Raw genomic sequence first — 18,745 nt, 5'->3', positions numbered from 1 at the left:
TACCACTGAAGGGAAATCTTAGTAGCTGAGCATAAAAAGAATAGGAGCATACTGTAACGCGTGTGAAGGCCATAAACGATATTAATTTTGGAACGTAAACATACAGTATATAGCTGGTCTTGGTACTTTAAAGAAAAAAATACACACCAGTATTCCATTTCTCCCTAAACATTGTAAGCTTCGAAGTCTTTAACTAACGTGATACCGGAGTCAACAAGCATACTTTTAGAATTTGATTAAAAGGGAATATAATATGGAATCGCGTATCTCAAGAATTTAATAACGGTATGATTATATCCGTGTACTGCGGCAGGGCTGTGTAGGGCTGTTTTGCCTGCCTGTTCATACGAGCTGTGTTGTAGCCTGCTGGTCTAGGTGCGTGACTACCAACTGGCAGGTTGTGTGTTCGAATCCAGCTGGTGCTGGACCTTTTTATTTATTTATTTTTTAATCGCGTAGCATAAACATATTACCGTATGCAAACTGTACTGTATACAGTATGTATATGTATATTTAATGTCTTAATTGTGCCCGTTTAAGTATTGAATATTCATATCTAATTATTTTTAACTTGATTTACAGTATTTGAGAGGTATGTCTTAACACCGATACTACAGTGCTTAAGTACTGCTCACGTATATGTTTCTAGGTTTATATTATGCATTTCATACGGTCAAATTACTTTTGAGCAACTAATAAGAAGCGCGAAACGGTATGCGTTTTAGGTTCGTTTTGTGCTGGGACCCATGGATTGATTAGAGACATTTATTAATTCTAGAAAAAAAGCCTTTCTTGATTTCTCTAGTTCTTAGTTTCTGCACATGAATTGAAGGAATGGGGAAACATAGCTGATGCGGATCCACAGAGCCAGCATATTAAGATGTTTATAATTAGAGGCAATTTGTTTAAATAACTAGGTATGGATACTGATGTGCAAGAGAGGTGGAAAGGCTGTTTCCTTAAGCCAGCACTATAAAATGTTTTATTCTCAGTGAGATGCTGCCATTTCATAGTGGGTTTCTAACACTGTGTATAGTTCCATCCACACAGTGCCTTTAGTTCCATCCATTTCTAATCTCTTTATCCAGTACAGAGGATTTGGAGCCTATCCCAGTAAGCGATGGACACAAGGCAGAATACACCCTGGACATAGCGCCAGTCCATCACAGGACAGACAGACACAAACACACACACTGAGGTCAGTTTAAATCTAACCTCAGAACCTTTCTTTTCAGAAGACTTAGTGTCTGTATCTGCTTCATTTTCTAATTTTGGTAGCACCTCTAACTGCTTGTCTTTCTTATATGCATTTACTTGTAATCTGTGGTCCTTTTATCTGTTTTTACATCTACTGTATTGCTTTGAGATGCCACCTTTAATGGTGATATATCAAATAAAGTTTTTTATTATTGTTATAGGGAAACATGATCAGATTTTCCCTGGTTCAGAAAAAAAGATATAAAGTATACTAGTTTGTCACTCTTCTCATTCCCTTTGCTAAATGACTTTTCATACTAATCTGATCAATCTAACTGCCAGTTTTCTGTGCTTTCTCTATCCTGCTAGATTTGCAATTATTCTGAAAATTTTCATCTTGAAATAACTCATTTCTAAATACCTTTTTCACTGTTAACATCTTGCAGCAACTCTGCAACAAAATATACACTCTGACAGTTCATCCTGCTACCAACATTAAATAAAACAAATCTTAAGATTTCTATATTTATGTCTTTATTTAGTGGTTTCATTAGTGACAAAGGCTAAACTTTCTTGGGAAAATGTCTTTTATGTGTTGCAGAAAAAACTGACTTGCTTTAACAAAATATGTTTACAAATCCTTTCACCTGGCATTTTCGTAGTTAGAAATTATGGAACGCTCTGTTAAAAGCAAGGGAGTTTTTATGTCCGTTGCAGTTCTTTTGCAACATGAATATAATTATATCGTTATTAATTTCTTGAGATACGCGATTCCATATTATATTCCCTTTTAATCAAATTCTAAAAGTATGCTTGTTGACTCCGGTATCGCGTTAGATAAAGACTTCGATGCTTAAAATGTTTAGGGAGAAATGGAATACTGGTGTGTATGTTTTCTTTAAAGTACCGAGACCAGCCATATACTGTATGTTTAAGTTCCAAAATTAATATCGTTTATGGACTTCACACGCGTTGCAGTATGCTCCTATTCTTTTTATGCTCAGGCACTAAGATCTCCCTTCTGCTTTGTGTAAGGATGGTATCAAAAGCAATCTTAAGTGGTGAGAAAGCTGTGCTCAATGTATTTAAGGGACTTAAAATTAAAAGGAGATGCTTCATATTGCTTGACTAATTTTAAAAACTAAGTTATAAATGCAGACGCTCCCTCGGTGCGCTGCTCTGGTGCGCCGGCTCTTACACAGTGCCTGTCTGCCGTAAGCGTTACAATATACATACCCAACACTGCTTGTACCCATCTGTCATGCAAATAAAACACCTTGAATTGAATTGAATTGAGGGGAGAGGGGGGGAATACTAAAGCCAATACTGGCTCAATACCCTCAATGGGCTTTGACGTGCTAATGCGTTGGTTTAACAGTCTGTGTGTGGCAGGCTTCAAATGTCAACTCGACTAGATTGGAAGACAATGAACGTATTTTGTGATATTTAGAAATATACATTTTTTGGTGCGAGTGAGGTTTTATTTAATCTCTGACCAAGGGAAACGTTTCATTTTTTCAAAGAAATGTTTGTTAAAAAATGAAGTCATAGTTCCATGGGATTCAATCACAGACCATGTGACATGGGAGTCAGGAATCTAACACACAGCGCCACCGGATTTAATAACGCAATAAAAACGCTATAAAATAATGTGACTAGGCACAGAAAAAGTTTAATGCACAGTACAATAATAAATGCTGACCATGACTTTAGAAGCATAAATTACCTTACACTCAATTTAAACACAAGCTGTCTTTCTGTATGAACCTCTAAGCTGGTTCATACAGAAAATGTAGAAATGCATTAGCCTGATTATGATTAAAAAACACATAATTAAACACGCGTTTGCGATTTAAACAAGATATGTTCAAAATATCGCAAATATCGATCATGTTGCGATATTTTGAAATATAAAAGTCAATTGATTGTCCATAATATCGCTATTCTATTTTTTCGAAGAAATGTTTGTTAAAAGAAAAGTCCAGCACCAGCTGGATTCAAACACACAACCTGCTAGTTGGTAGTCACACACCTAGACCAGTAGGCTACAAGACAGCTCGCATGAACAGGCAGGTGAAACAGCCCTACACAGCCCTGTCGCAGTACACAGATATAATCATACCGTTATTAAATTCTTTAGATACGCGATTCCATATTATATTCCCTTTTAATCAAATTCTAAAAGTATGCTTGTTGACTCCGGTATCACGTTAGTTAAAGACTTCGAAGCTTACAATGTTTAGGGAGAAATGGAATACCGGTGTGTATTTTTCCTTTAAAGTACCAAGACCAGCTATATACTGTATGTTTATGTTCCAAAATTAATACCGTTTATGGCCTTCACACGCATTACAGTATGCTCCTATTCTTTTTATGCTCAGCTACTAAGATTTCCCTTCAGTGGTAAAATTCCATATAAATATTCAATGCTAAAACAGGCACAGTAAAGACATTTACTGTAAATCTTTCTACGACCGACCAATGGACCACGAGTGCCCCTGTCGGTCAACCAATCACGTACCGCGGTATTTTGCGTCATCGCACGTCACGATGCAAGACGCCGTAGCCAATTACCTCCGGTACGTGTCCGTACCGCGCACTTTGAATGGCTGCATCTATGTTCACACTCTGAATGCAAATGTGTGGCGAGTGTTGGTCATCGTTGCCTGTCCTGGACTACTTCTAAATGTACTATAATGCATACTGTTGGAGTCTGGGCAAACAGGAGGCTAGGTAATTACACTATGCTAACTAATCAATGCTGCACCACTGTCCCATGTGTGCTTCCTAGGCCACAATTGCAGGATGGAGGATCTTATCGATTTCCTCAGGGAGAGGGACATTCCAGAGTCCACTATCGAAAAAATGAAGGAAGAAAAGGTAGTTAACAGAATGAATGTGTTCATGTTTATTATAACTAACTCCCACTGACCTACTGTAGATATTAACAGCACTTTAAGTACTGTGAAAAGTCACACTTTCGCTTATTTAATTTCCAGTCAAAACGGTCATTAAGTGCAATTGATTTATTTTTCAATGTCAGGAATTATTCCAGGAAACATATATTTAACACAAAATTACACAAAAGCATCCACAACTAAATATAATGTCAGATTTTCATTGTTTAGGGTGTCCACCCTTTGCCTTTATTACAGCTTCCATTATTTACAGGAGACTTTCTTTGAGTTTTTCAAATAAATCCACTGGGATATTTTTTCATGCTTCTTGTAAACACCTCCAAAGTTCAGTCTTAGAAGTTGGTTGTATTTTCTGCTTCTGCTGGTTCAAATCCAAATCCACTCTGTAACTCATCGTCCATAAAACCTTACTTATCTCAAGTGTCCAGTTTTGGTGTTCTAGGGCAAATTTCCTTCTCTTTTGTCTATTTTCTTTTCAAATAGTGACTTTTTGACAGATACACTTCCCTTCAGACCCATAGCATTGTGTTGTCTTCTTACAATGGAAGTATTGACAGAAACACTGTCAACAGATTTTTTTCAGATCTGATGCAAGAGTGATCAAAACGTTAACTTCTGTCTATGTGATGGTGATGTTCTCAGTGGTCTACCAGGCCTTGCACGATTGTTAGGAGTCCCATTTTCTCTATATATTGTAGTAATTTTTATCTCCAGTTTTGGAAACTTGTTTTTCACTTATTTTCCTTTGGCTTATATTTTCCTAATGCAAGTGAACTATCTTTATAGCTAATCTTATCAGAAATGTCGCCTCTTGCCATTTCAGATGCACATGACAAAGACATGTGCAAGGCAGCTATGGTGTGTTTGGGTAGTTGTTTGAATGTTAGTGTCACTTTTAATGGAAAGTATTCTAATATAATGTCAGTGACAGTTTTGGGATCAACTTGTGTTGGGAGGACACAGCTGTAACTTGTTTGATTGGACGGATGGAAGACTTAAAGTGCCAGAAGGGTGCACAAAAGTAAAGAGTGGGCAAATTAAATACTGATAGATTTGATATTATATTTAGTGTACTCTTCTGTCAAATATATTTTTCTTGCATTATTTTCTGACACCAAAAAACTAAATAATTTGCACTGAATGGCTGTTTGAACTGGAAACTAAATAAATGCAAGGGTGGTCTCTGACTTATGCACAGTACTGTACAGTATATTGATATTTTCACATATAGTAGATTTTTTCACTTCATACAGTACCTCCACAATCCCGAATGGACTTTTTCCATAAACCAGTATCAGCATATTGATCCACATAAAATGATGCTTTAAGTATGGTATTTTGAAACTGAAAATTGATAATACACTATTCATTTTTAGATTGATGCCAGTGTCCTGATGTTAATGACAGATGAACAGATGAGGGATTATTTGCCGTCTTATGGAGACAGATTGGCAGTGATGGGATATTGTAGGAGACACGAAAAAGAGCCCAACAGTAGGAAATCAAAGCTTTTTGATAGACTGAAGTCAAAACTGAATAAAAGAAAAAAGTGTAAGCATACAGAAAACATCACTCATCATCAAGAGGTGAACACACAGAGGAAAGTAAGGAAAGTGGAGTTGGGCTGGATGCTGTATGATGAAGGAAAAGGAGGCTTTATCCAGGTGAGACCAAAAAAGGGTGTTGGAACACGAACGTTAAGTGTTTCAAAGGACTGGAAAAAAAAAGACCTCATAACGGAGGCAATAAGTTTGTTTTTCCCAGATGGAAAAAATGCACATGGAAATATTTCTGAGTTTGAGGTGGATCTGACAAATTATCAAGAAGTTTCCTTAGATGAGGACAGTACAGTGGGAGCTCTATATGAAGCCTCAAAGTTAACTATCATGAGGTTCTATCTGTCAACCAAAAAGAAACATGACAGTGGTGGTGTGGAGACACAGCAAGAATCAAACACTGCAGATCACTCACAGGAAAACACACAGGATTTTCCCTCTACAGACTCACAGATTGATCCAGCATTGGAATTAGAAACATTAGATGTCATCTATGTTGGAAATACTGGAAATGATTTGAACTTAGGCAGCGATGACGTGGCACAATTTTATCCTGCAGATGTCACAGACGATTCCAGTTTAGCTCAGCAAAGTTCTACCATGTTTACTGGGGAAAATGTGGAGGATAGCAATATCATTACAATTTTCAATGGAGACCTCTCTGAGATGGGAGAACAAAGTCTAGAAGACACTTTGCCTCTGGCACAAGAACTCAGGGAACCAGACAAAAAAATCCTTGTTGTCCATCGCAGCCAGATACTATCTGAGCTTATTGAACATTTCACTGATGAACGCCTTTCATATACTCAATCAGAAATTCAAGTAAAGCTTCTACTACCAAATGGGCAGTATGAGAATGGATATGATGATGGAGGCGTTCTCAGAGATTGCCTCTCTGAATTCTGGCATGAATTCTATGAACAATGTACAACAGGCAGCACTTTCACGATACCATTTCTCCGACATGACTATGGCAAAAAAAAGTGGCAGAGTATAGGTAAAATTATTTCTTTTGGTTGGCAGAAAGAGAAGTATTTGCCCATCAAGCTTGCTCCTGTAATCTTGGAACAGGCAGCTCTTGGATATGTGAAGAGTGATCTTGTTGACAATTTTCTAAAGTATGTCTCAGAATCTGACCGTTATACCTTGGAATGTTGTCGAAGAGACTTCAACAGTTCTGACCAAGATGAATTACTGGAAATCTTGGACAACTACAGCTGCCGAAGAATGCCAAATGCACACAACATTGAACAAATTCTGCAAGAACTGGCTCACAAAACCCTTATTCAAGAGCCTGCTTATGTTATCGAACAGTGGGAAAGTGTACTCGCTCCCCTCAGCAAAGCCCTTGAGGAAATTGAAACTGTGTATGAAAACTTGCAGCCAACGGCAAGGAAAATCATACGGTCACTGAAGTTTCCATATTACAACATACCTGCGAGAGTGTGATGGAAGGAAACAGTCTCTGTTCCTGAGGTTCTGCACAGGCTCAGATCTTTTTCTTGGCAAGACTGTAACTGTTGACTTCACGGACATGCAAAGATTTGAGAGAAGACCTATGGCACATACATGTGGCTGTTATTTGAGAGTGTCTATTCATTATGATAGCTATCCTGATTTCAGTTGTGAAATGAACAAAATTTTGGAAAGTAATATATGGGTAATGGACATAGTTTAGTATTTTAGTCTGTCGACCTACAGACTACACAGATTAGAAATATGTGCATCTTTCACCATTCAAAACCTTTGGTAAAGTATACTTATTCACAGTATGGATTTAAAGGCCATCTGACCAAGTCTGTACCTTTACACATATAAGCATATAAGATATACTGAGTTTTGAGTGTACTTATGATAGAATGTTCATAATTTCACTTAAGAAATTAAAAAGTCTCAGGTTAAATTGCACTTTTATTTTTGTCATTTTGGTACAAGAATTTCTTTTAGACTGATTGTTCATACAGTATATTGAGTGAGAAACTAATGGATGTTTTTTCACCTTAAAAAAATATGGTGATGCAGTTTAATAATAGTTCTTTTTTGAGCCATGTGCATTCTCTAAGCTACCAAGCACTTTTGTGCCAATGAACTCTGCTGCCATGTAGTGTCTAATAATGTTACACCTTTTGCGTTGTATGTAATTTAGTCACAATATGGCAGCAGAGTTTATTTGCACAATAACTGGACAATTCATGGCAAAGATGAATTCTAAGTGCTCACTTTGGTCAGCACTTGATTTAGAATGAATCTTTGTCATTAACTCTTCAGTTAGATGTTTCTTGGGGTAGCGGTAACTTTGCAGAATCTGATTTTTTTTTATTTGTGTTTGACTAGTTTGGCTATTTGTGGATTTTGTCTGACATTTTTATGAAACGTCAAGATTGCAGATGAGTTCAAATGCCTTGCGTTTAGTGAATATTATTTGTACTATATTTTCATTGCATTTGGTGAAAGGAAATGAGAGAAGTGAGGTAATGTTATTGTCAAACATTTCATATAATGTTAGATAATGTTATTGTCAAATCAAAGTTGAGTTGCTTTTATGTGTGAACATTATCTATAGTCCATTAAAGATTGTTTACACTGTTTGCATCTTTTGGCACATTTACTTTCATTTGTTCCTTGTTTCATCCTATTTCACACTCAATGTTAAATCAGATCTAAAGACAACACATTAAAAGCGGTAACATCTTTACCACTTTTAATGTGTAACATCAAATGCTGTGGCATTTGAGAAAAACAAAACACCCTTATACCTAGATCCCACATTTGTAAGCAGTTTATCTTATCCAGAGAGTGCAAAGTTAACCTATTCTCCTATTCCTACTCAAGGTCCAGCCCATTGAGGACCATTTCACATAGTCTTAAGTAAAGGACAGTGATTTCAAACACATCATCTGGCATTGCAAGGTTCTGTTCAGCCATCAGTTCAACACAAAGATGGAAGACATCCTCATCACAGGGGTAGTCCTTTACACAACAGTCTTCTCGACAGATATCAACTTTGATTTGGTCAACTGCCTGCAAATAGTTCTGTGCGCCATATAAACTGGGGACAGCATACATCACTGAAGCTCGTCCACTGGGAGCGCGAGGATTGTGGGTTGGCCTTATTCTTGAACTTGAACTTGAACTTTATTGCCATATGTAACCGGTACTGGTACAATGGAATTCTTACTTACAGAAAGTCTCTCGATTGTAAAACAAGTGTAAAAAACAAGATAAAGTGCAAACAGTGCATCAAGACAATAATATTCTGTGATTATTCCAGGCAGTCAGCACTTCATTGAGCTCCTCCTACACAATGTAAATCAATTGTTTTGAAATAAATCACTTTATGGAACTCAAAGAAGAGATCTTTAATAAGTATAATAGTATAAAACATAGTAGAATTTTATGTTTTACTATTCATATCAAAATCTGTAATGACAGGTATGTTACATTTACCTGTATGGTGTTTTGGAAGCAAAACTGAATGAGTGATTTGTCGATGAAGGTGTCAACAAAATGCCCATCTTCTCTCAGCTGTTCAAAATGGTCCATCCAAAACTGACTGCACTGTGCTCTTAGTGTAGCCCACCAGCGTTCAATTCTCTGATTCCCAGTGCTTGGGCCAAGAGTGACAGATTCTGTGCTATCCTCATTCATTTCTTGCAGAAACCTTTGCATTACAGCAACGTGGGTGTTTTCGGTTCCATGATCAAGTCGTACTCTTTGTGGAAGACCGTTGTTTTTATAGACAGCGTCTATAAAATAACCCGCAATAATTCGTGGGTCTTTATTGGTTTTGTATGCTTCTAACCAGATCATTTTTCTCGAGAAGCCATCAATGCACCCGTTGATGCATATCCCGTAAGGTTTTAATTTGTCATACCCATCAATATGCCACACATAGTTTGGTCCGCGGCTGTAATACTGCCGGCATCTCAGGTGATTTTGCGCACGCAGATCTACTCCTCGCCCGTCCATAAGGCGCAGTAACTGACGGACAGTCTCTCTATCCGTTATTATCCCTCCCATCCACCATTTCTGGTGCATCCACCGATAGCCATGCTGTCTGCCAGAAGTCTGTAGCTGTTGGTGTATGAATGAGGCGACCTCCGCTTCATCTGTCTTGTTTCGCCTTTGCCAGAGCTGATTCTTACACAGCATTCTTTCCAAGGTCCGAAGACTCAGTTTTACATTGTGTGATTCCTCCAATAACACCAAAATTTCATGGTTTGTGTAACCACAACAAAATAAGTCCTCTATAATGGTGTCCATCTTGCAAATTGGTAGGGATTATAACGAGCAAAACTATTGTAGACCTGCATTAATTTGATTTTTATCAGGGCACTTGACAATACAACTCTTCATGCCTTTAGATCTTGTACGATTTATGAATGATTTTAAGTCGCAATTCTGAGTTACTAAGTCGGAATTCTGAGTTACTAAATCGCAATTCTGAGACACTAAGTCAGAATTCTGAGATACTAAGTCGGAATTCTGAGTTGCTAAGTCGCAATTCTGAGATACTAAGTCGGAATTCTGACTAAGTAAGTCGCAATTCTGAGATACTAAGTCGGAATTCTGAGTTACCATAGAGCGTTTTTTTTTTACTCCCTGGCAAAAACGAGCTTCCATACAGATCGGATTCCCTTCCCCCTACGGAAAGACAGACACATGTTTTCACAGTTTAGAAGCCGCTCTGGAAAGATCAGATTTAGAAGCCCGTGGAAAGATTCGATTATAATCGTTTTTATTTTTAAATACATTTTAGAAAAGTGTAGTCTATACTAAAAAGCTGTACACCACCTGCTATAAAGATACATATTGTAATACTTTCGGGTTCGGATAGGACAGACACAAGAACTCAGACTTCAGAACTCAGAACTAGAGTTAAAGCAAGTTAGAGTTAAAGCACCTTGAATTGAATTGAATTGAGAGAGAGAGCACAGCCAGGACAGACAGGCAAATAACATACACTCCACAGACATTCACAACAGCAACATATCATAAAACGTTTGCACATATTGTTAAATTATTACTTGTTTTTCAGGAAGTTAAAAAAACACTTGAATTACTTATCCAGTCTCTCAAAATAAAATTATTTTTCAAGCAATGCAACTAACGTCGGGCAACGTGTTTTTTTAATCCAACATTGACAGCCACATCTTAAATCTTGTCAGTCAGCTCTTTTTTCTCTATTGGAATTGTGGCGATTCAAACAACTTGGGATAACAAACGATATTGGTTTTGGAACATAAACATACAGTATGTAAACTGTATATGGCTGGTCTCTGTACTTTAAAGAAAAAATACACACCAGTATTCCATTTCTCACTAAACATTTTAAGCATCGCAGTCTTTATCTAATGTGAAATAACATGTGTATAAAAAGTGGTAGTTTTAAGCTTTTCTGTGAATACGCTCAATACCGGAGTCAACAAGCATACTTTTAGAATTTGATTAATAGGGAATATAATGTGGAATCGCTTATCTAAAGAAATTAATAACGATATAATTTGGTTTCTGTCAAAGCGCAATGAATTAGTGACAATGAATTAGTGTACGATCTATAGTTTAAATCTGAGCCTAAATTAAAAGTAAAAGCATTTTCAGAGAGCAATTATGCTGTGTGTATGTAGAATAAGTGATTAGGTTCATGAGCAATCTAATTACTTATTAGTTTCAAACGCTATATAAAATAAAGTTTATTATCAATTTGCTGGACAGAGTGGTGAACATTATTATGCATAAGACAAAGATAACGATTTACGTTAAAAGACATTTAATTAAACACGAGTTTGTGATTTAAATAGGAATGGGGGTGACGGGAACTCTTAATCTAAATAAAAATAAAATAAATAAAACAGGTTTCGATAGTTAACCCCTTTTCATGCACGAAACACGGGTGATTTTTCTTCCTCCTGATCAGTTTAGAAATCTGTGTACGCTGTAAGGATTTTACTTCTTAATTAAACTTTTAAAATACACGTTTCGAATAGAAAGAAATCCTCTTCCTGGTACAGTATGTATAGCAGACCAGCACGTCTTTTTTCTCCAATCAGAGGGGTGTCAGATGGTGTCAGCCAATAACTATTCTGAAGCCTTACCGTAATCTCTGGTATAGGGAGACCCCAGAATTCTGTCCCATAGTTTAGATAGATGATACTGTAGATACTTTTATTGATCCCGTGAGGGAAATAAAGTAAATCATTTTCATTTTAGGAAATTATTAAACGCTCGGTTAAATGCAAAGGAGATTGTCTGTTATAGTGGACATAAAAACAAGAGTTTGCTGCGGCGTTATTGGAAACCCAAATTTCACAAAAAATCGCTGGCATTATATCCTAGAAGACAGAGACCGGCGTCAGACCGGGGGAATGCCCGCGGTGTAAAAGAAAATGCCTGATGAACTAGGGATTGGACAGTTTCCAAGTGCTCGTACAATCGATGGAAATGTTCAAATAAATGTGCAAAAGAAATAAACAAATTAATCATTTATTTCTTTATCATATTGGCTTATTAGCTTAATTTTCGTGTTAAATAATTTTTTTTAAATTAAAATTCATTCTATACAGCAATCGCATATTTGGGTACCGTTTCATAAAACTTTCATGCTTAAAATGTTTAGGGAGAAATGAAAGACTGGTGTGTATTTTTTCTTTAAACTACCAAGACCAGCCATACACAGTACAGTTTACATACAGTAATGTTTATGTTCCTAAATTAATATCGTTTATGACCTTCAGATGCGTTATGCTCCTCTTCTTTTTATGCTCAGCTCCTAAAATTTCCCTTTAGTGGTAAAATTCCATATAAATATTCAATACTAAGCAGATTAAAATGCGCACAGTAAAGAGATTAAATGATTAAATCTTTTCACTACCAACCAATGCACCACGAGTGCCCCTGTCGGTCATTTTGGCCAGCCAATCACTTACCACGGTGGCTTGTGGGTAGTTTACCGTACCGCGGGTTTGTACCGTGCATTTTTAATGGCTGCATCTGTATCAGTCTTAATAGGGTATATTTGTGAAATGATCTGCTGTGATAGGAAAGATTGATCATTCACTGAGGGATTACAAAGATAAGGCTTAGTAAAATCAGAGTTAATACATTTCACATACAGTATGTTAACTCGAATGATCTCATATCTAATAACATCTTTCGACTATAAAGTGTTGTTGTCACCTTATAGATCATATCATTATCAAACAGTTCAATCACATTTATTCTCACATAGAAGTAAATATGCTTTCACCATTGTGAACTATCAAACATGTATCAATACAATTTTTGGCATATCGTACTGTACATACATTTTTTTTGCATCTGAACTTCATGAAGTTCTTAGGATTTTCAAAATATGTAATATTGTTGTTGGGAATCTTCCAGGATGTTCCACTTGTTTTTTAAGATTCATACCAGAAGCTTGGGAACCACATTTCAGGTGGGTTTTAATAGGACTTTAGGGATATGACTGCCAATTGTGTGTTGATTCATTGGACTATTACAATATGATGACTGGCCAGTGGTGTTGAGTGCTGTGTCTTTTTTCCTTTAGTTCCTTCTCTTTAGTGCTCTGTCTGTTCCTCTATTCCAGGAGTGGGCCAAACTGAACACATCCATTCTGACTTTGTGGTAACTGATGAGCATCTAGGTATCTAAACACACTGTATGATTCTATATATGAAGAGGCTTCTGCTGTGCTAATTGTACTAATAGAGATAACTTTTAAAATCATTCTGAATCAGAGCAATCCAATTGTTCATTATGATATCATTTATGTGTTTTCAAATTATTATCAGACTATGTTAATTAGCAGATTTTATTGGAATATATCTTACTACCAAACTTTTATTAATTTTTTATTTCTGTATTTTGTTTTTGCTACATAATACTAGTTTCTGAATACCCTTCCACTCACCAGATATTCTATAAATACCAGTGTCTGGCATCTGAAGTCAGATAAATTATTTTTAACAAAAAGTCCATCTTAATTGCAATTTACTCATACAATGTTTCTGATAGCACAGTCCAATGATTTTTATTTTTGTTTTTATATCGTCATACTTGTTTAATTAGTCTGTGGATTCAATTTTTTGTATGTGAGCTTTTTGGATGATCATGTTCTTTCTACATTGAAAAAGAAGTATCAGAAGCATTCTCTTAATTTTCTAATTATCTTTGTGTGCCTTGAGCAAGCAGAAATGGCACAAGAATATAGCTGAAAATGCCCCTGTCTTTAGCTCTGTATGGCTCTCATACTGTGATCTCAGCCACAGAGTGACCTGGTGCTCTTTGTGTGTGGGGAAGTGAGGGAGATGGGTTTGTCTTTCACAGGACAGTGATGACCCAGTACTCTCCATGATGGATGTTTGCTGCTGGTGGCTGGATGTCTAGCAGAGAGTCATCTGGACATGATCATAAGGTCCAAGGTCACTGTTCATCACCCAGAGGAAGATCCACCAGTGGGAGATCTGTAGGGTGGTACCAGAACCTCAGCTGACAGGATCTCAGCCATTCACCAGCTGTGATGTACAGAATTCTGTCCAAGATATTCTTACTTGTGTTCAAGAAATCTTGTGTTCATGATCCAACTGTTATGTTTGCTGTCTATTTTTAAATAAGACAATTGCACTCTTTCTTTTTGTCGACATGTTGAATGTCCGAATATATTCAGAAATAAGCTGTAGCCGAGACAAACTGATTTCTCACACCTGTCTACCTTGTGGCCAGACCCAGGAAATCAAACTGTGTACAAACTTTGTTTTTAAAGACTGAAGTTCAGCAAGACATGGTTATCCACAGGTGGACCCAGCTGCCTGTCTGACTGTGTTTCCACAGCAACCGGCTGGACTGGTAGAACTAGCCAACTCCACAGTGCCCCCGCTGCTGTGAAAATTGACCTCGGTGTGAGTGTTTGTGTTTGTGTGTCTCTCTGCCCCAAAGCCTCACTGTCAAAATGATTTAAATAAGAAATAGAATAATCACAGTTTCTTGAATACCGTGACTGTGTTAAATCATCTCTTACAGTAGTATAATAAACTTGTAAGTGCACCTGCAGTAGGTCCCAGCTTTAGCAGTGCAGTCACTGTGCAGTCCTGCTGAGGGAGGTTTTTGTACGGCTGTGTAACACTGTGTGAACACACCACCACTGTGATAACTCTGACAGTAATAATCTCCTGTGTCTTCAGCCTGGACTGCTGTGATGGTCAGAGTGAAGTCCCAGGTCCACTGCCACTGAAACGCTCTGGGATCCCAGTCTGACGGGTAGTTGCATAATAGATCAATAGTTTAGGAGCTTCTCCAGCTTTCTGTTGGTACGAGGCTAGGCAGTGCTTAGCGTTATAAACATACACTGCAGGACTGGTCTTACAGTTCACAGTGACTGTCTGTCCAGAGAGAACAGATTTCACTGTTGGAGTCTGAGTCACAGTAACCTGTCCACTGGATTCTGTAAACAAGACAAAACACAGGGAATTTAATTTCTTTTAGCTATTTTACTCTTTTCTGTAAAACTTGTTTACATAATATACTAACAGCTACAGTATATACTCCACAAATCATAACATATATTAAAGTCAACACCTAACCAATAATTAATTATAATACACACTTTTCACAAATTTGTAAATATATTTGCCTCTGAAAACACAATTTAAATTTTAGATTTATTCTAAATTTATTCAGTTCTTTAAACTTTAACTTTAAAAGGTTAATGTTGTGAAATTAATGTTAATAAAATAAATATAATAAAATTAGATAAGTATTTTCTTTAATCCTCACCTTGAGCAAAGAGCCCCAGTGTCCCCAGCAGTAGAATCGGTGTCATCGTTGTCCTGTGTGTCTGTGACTCTGAAAGGGCTGAACAGTGACTGAGCCACACTGTGAGTCTTAAAGTGTTTGGAGCAGTGAGGCGGCACAGGTATGCAAAGTTCCTTCCTGTATGCAAATCCCGTCACAGACAGAAAAGGCCTGAGCTGAGAGAACAGCCTGGTCTCCAGCGATTATCAGTGTAAAGGCTGTTCCAGACTCACCACCAGTGAATCAATCAGGAAACCTAGACAGATGGTCTGTATGCAATATGGATTCTACTCTAGTCCGTAGAGATTTCTACACAATTCACACTATATGACCCAAACCACACTTTATACCCAACCTTTTTTTTTAAATGCTTTCTTCTGTTTCTCTCATTTCATCTTAATTCTGAATCTTTATACACACGTGCCTCTTTTTTAATGAGTCAGCATCTCTGCAGGGTAGAGTAGAATCCAATCTTCCCACAGTAATAATCTTCTACATTTTCAGCCTGGACTCCAGTTATTGTCAGTGTAAAGTCTCCGCTAGTTCAATGCTATTATTACTATTCATTCTGAAATACCCTATTGATATTTGGTGCAGCCTGGCTCCCCTCAGTTTGCTATTGCCCTTCTGCCCAAGACATTCAGACACCCTCAGCATTATCATTCACTGATGGACCTGATAACATCCTAATCAGTCCTCAGCTGTGATTTCGTACCTTAAAATATAGCCACCAACTCATTTCATTGGTAAACTCACTGGCTCCACTTCTATCTCTGACTAACTTGGCAAATTGGACTTTACCAACCACGTGACTGCAACAGTCCAGATCAGGACTTAACTTTTCTCCAAGACATACTGTAAGACCCAGACAGTGAGTCACTAAAGTAAAGAATGCTGCCCGAGATATTCTTCCTACAACACATGAAATCTTACAGTATATTTCGCAAACCAATTGTTAATTTTTGATTGATGAAACTGAGGCAGTTGGACCCTTTTTGTCAGCATTCTGAATATCCAGACAAACCTGTATTCAGTTAAGGGTTGTAGCTGGGACAAATCAAGTTTATCCCACCTATCTTCCTTGAGGCTGTATCCAAACAGACAACTGTGACCAGCATGTTTTAAGTGGGTTCTTTAAGGTATGCCTATAAGGAGCAGAGGATGAGACACAATCAGCTGAGCCCTTATTCCACTCAACATAGCTGGAATGGAGTGGAGTGTGGTGAGTCTGGTTAAAGCAGCATATGGCTCTGTGTGTTCAGACATACTGTAGCAGGACTGTAGGACTAAAGCTTAAAATGTAAGTTGCTATTATAAGACAGCAGGTAACTTCTTCTTAATGTTCAGTGACACCGATGATTAAGTCCCTCCTCAATTCCTGCACTTTGTACAGTATGTTGGGCTGGAGAGCAGCACATTGAACAGAACATCTCTGACTTCAGGAATTGACTCTGGAGGAGTTTGCCCTCTGGTGGCACCAAAGTGATTTTACTTTTCTGTGAAAAAGAAATTGCGAAAACTGTGAAAAAGAAAAGTACATTGAATATACAGTACTTTTCTAGGCCAATATAATTTTCCATCTCCAGAACTCACCGGCCTTGTGCAAAACCTGAAAATCGTCAGAGAGCCAAACATCCCCTTGTAGCACCAGTTGTGTTTCCTGCTTTTAAAGAGGTTATTTTTCCAAACACTACAATCCCCCTGAAGCACCTCAAATCCAGTACAGAACAGGCTCTTTGTGGGACCTGGCATGAAAATAGAGTATCATCCTGGTTTCTTACTAAATACAATCATATTAAAAATTATACATACTGGACATCATTGGATTTGTAATAGGTTTCAGATCTGTACATGTTTTGGAGTTTCACCTCTCTGGGTGTGTCTGATACCTTGTCTGTCTCCAAAGTGGTTCATAATGTGTCACTCTCACTGTGGGCGTGTCTGATACCACATCACTCCCACCTAACTATTCATCTTCAGTTGATCAACTAGTAAGAGCTGTTCAATCAGAATAAAAAGCTGACAAATTGAGAACAGACTGTGTAAAGATCTGTGTGCTGACGCTGCACAACTTAAGTGTGATAAAAGTGTAAACAAGCAAGAATATCAATAAAGTTATGAAAATGCACTGGAGGAGCAGAGCTCAGCTGGAATGGAAACCAGCAGACTGTGTTCCTGTAGCCCCAGGGCTGGGAGCCACTGCTCTGGATTTATTTTCACGTCCAGGGAAATGTGAGACTGACTCTCAGTGAGACTCTGATCTCTGGAGGGGCTCTGCCTGGGCGTACAGACTCCAGCCTGTAGAGATCACAGTGCTTTGGAAAGAAGAGCCCAGAGGCCCTGCAGGCTTTTTAAAAGCTCTGTCTTTACATGTGGAATGGCTTCTACAGATGCTTTATTTTTCACACGCCGGGCTGACCTCACGGTGGACTCCCTGGACATCTCAATCCCCATGTGGAGCAGGGTGGTATGCTCCCCCACTAAGCAGTCTCTCTGAAAGGGCACGAGCAGGACCTGGTGATAATCTGTCAGCTGGAAGGGTGTGAAGAGCGCAAAGGCGCCCAGGCTGGAATCATCCAGGCTCCACTTCTTCACCAGCCTGCCTTCGTACAGAGTGCAGACGCCCTCGCCGTGGATATTCTTCCTACAACACATGAAATCCTATATTTCGCAAACCAATTGTTAATTTTTAATTGATGAAACTGAGGCAGTTGAACTCTTTTTGTCAGCATTCTGAATATCCAGACATATTCAGTTAAGGACTGTAGCTGGGACAAACCAAGTTTATTCCACCTGTCTTCCTTGAGGCTGTACCCAAGCAACCAGCAGAGACTGGAGGTCCTCTTACCAGGACTTTGGGATCCCAGTCTTCCTTTGTCTTTGCTACAGAACCTGCTATTCTTCTGTCTGTTTATTCCCAGTGAACTCTCCCCAGTGACCCTGCTGTCTACTTTCCACACAGCTCCTCTCGCGCTGGTCTCCCCACCTTTTCCACAAACAGGTCCCAGTCTGCAGACTGCAGCCTTCACTCACTCCCAGCCCAGTCAGCCCACACATCTCTCGCTCTCTGCTTCCTGCTCGCTACCTCACCTCCATCTCATCTCTCTGATCTCCCAAAGATCCCTGCAGTCCTGCGCTTGGGGCTCAACCTGTCATTTCACTGCAGGGCTTAATAGCGGCTGGAGCACAACAATAAGTTGTACAACTTATTGATACAACACCAAAACATGCATAATAAACTATCAGTCTTAATAGAATATATTTGTGAAATTATCTGCTGTG

The 18,745-nt window shown here is 38.2% G+C and overlaps 1 pseudogene and 1 gene segment (V, D, J or C); both read left to right on the top strand.

Moving 5' to 3' along the window:
• The window catches only part of LOC148646937 (Ig kappa chain V region K29-213-like), a 619,354-nt gene that overhangs the window by 325,753 nt on the left and 274,856 nt on the right, over nt 1-18,745 (top strand).
• LOC148646942 (uncharacterized) lies at nt 3,843-7,531 on the top strand (annotated as a pseudogene). The gene is made up of 3 exons (XR_015927737.1): nt 3,843-4,077; nt 5,492-5,779; nt 6,835-7,531. The product of XR_015927737.1 is annotated as an uncharacterized LOC148646942 (transcript).

The sequence above is a fragment of the Lepisosteus platostomus genome, chromosome 16 (assembly GCF_059453375.1).
Source record: "Lepisosteus platostomus isolate fLepPlt1 chromosome 16, fLepPlt1.hap1, whole genome shotgun sequence".
NCBI lineage: Eukaryota > Metazoa > Chordata > Actinopteri > Semionotiformes > Lepisosteidae > Lepisosteus > Lepisosteus platostomus.
Note: the sequence above shows the minus strand (reverse complement) of the source record. Positions and strands in the feature narration are given on the sequence as shown.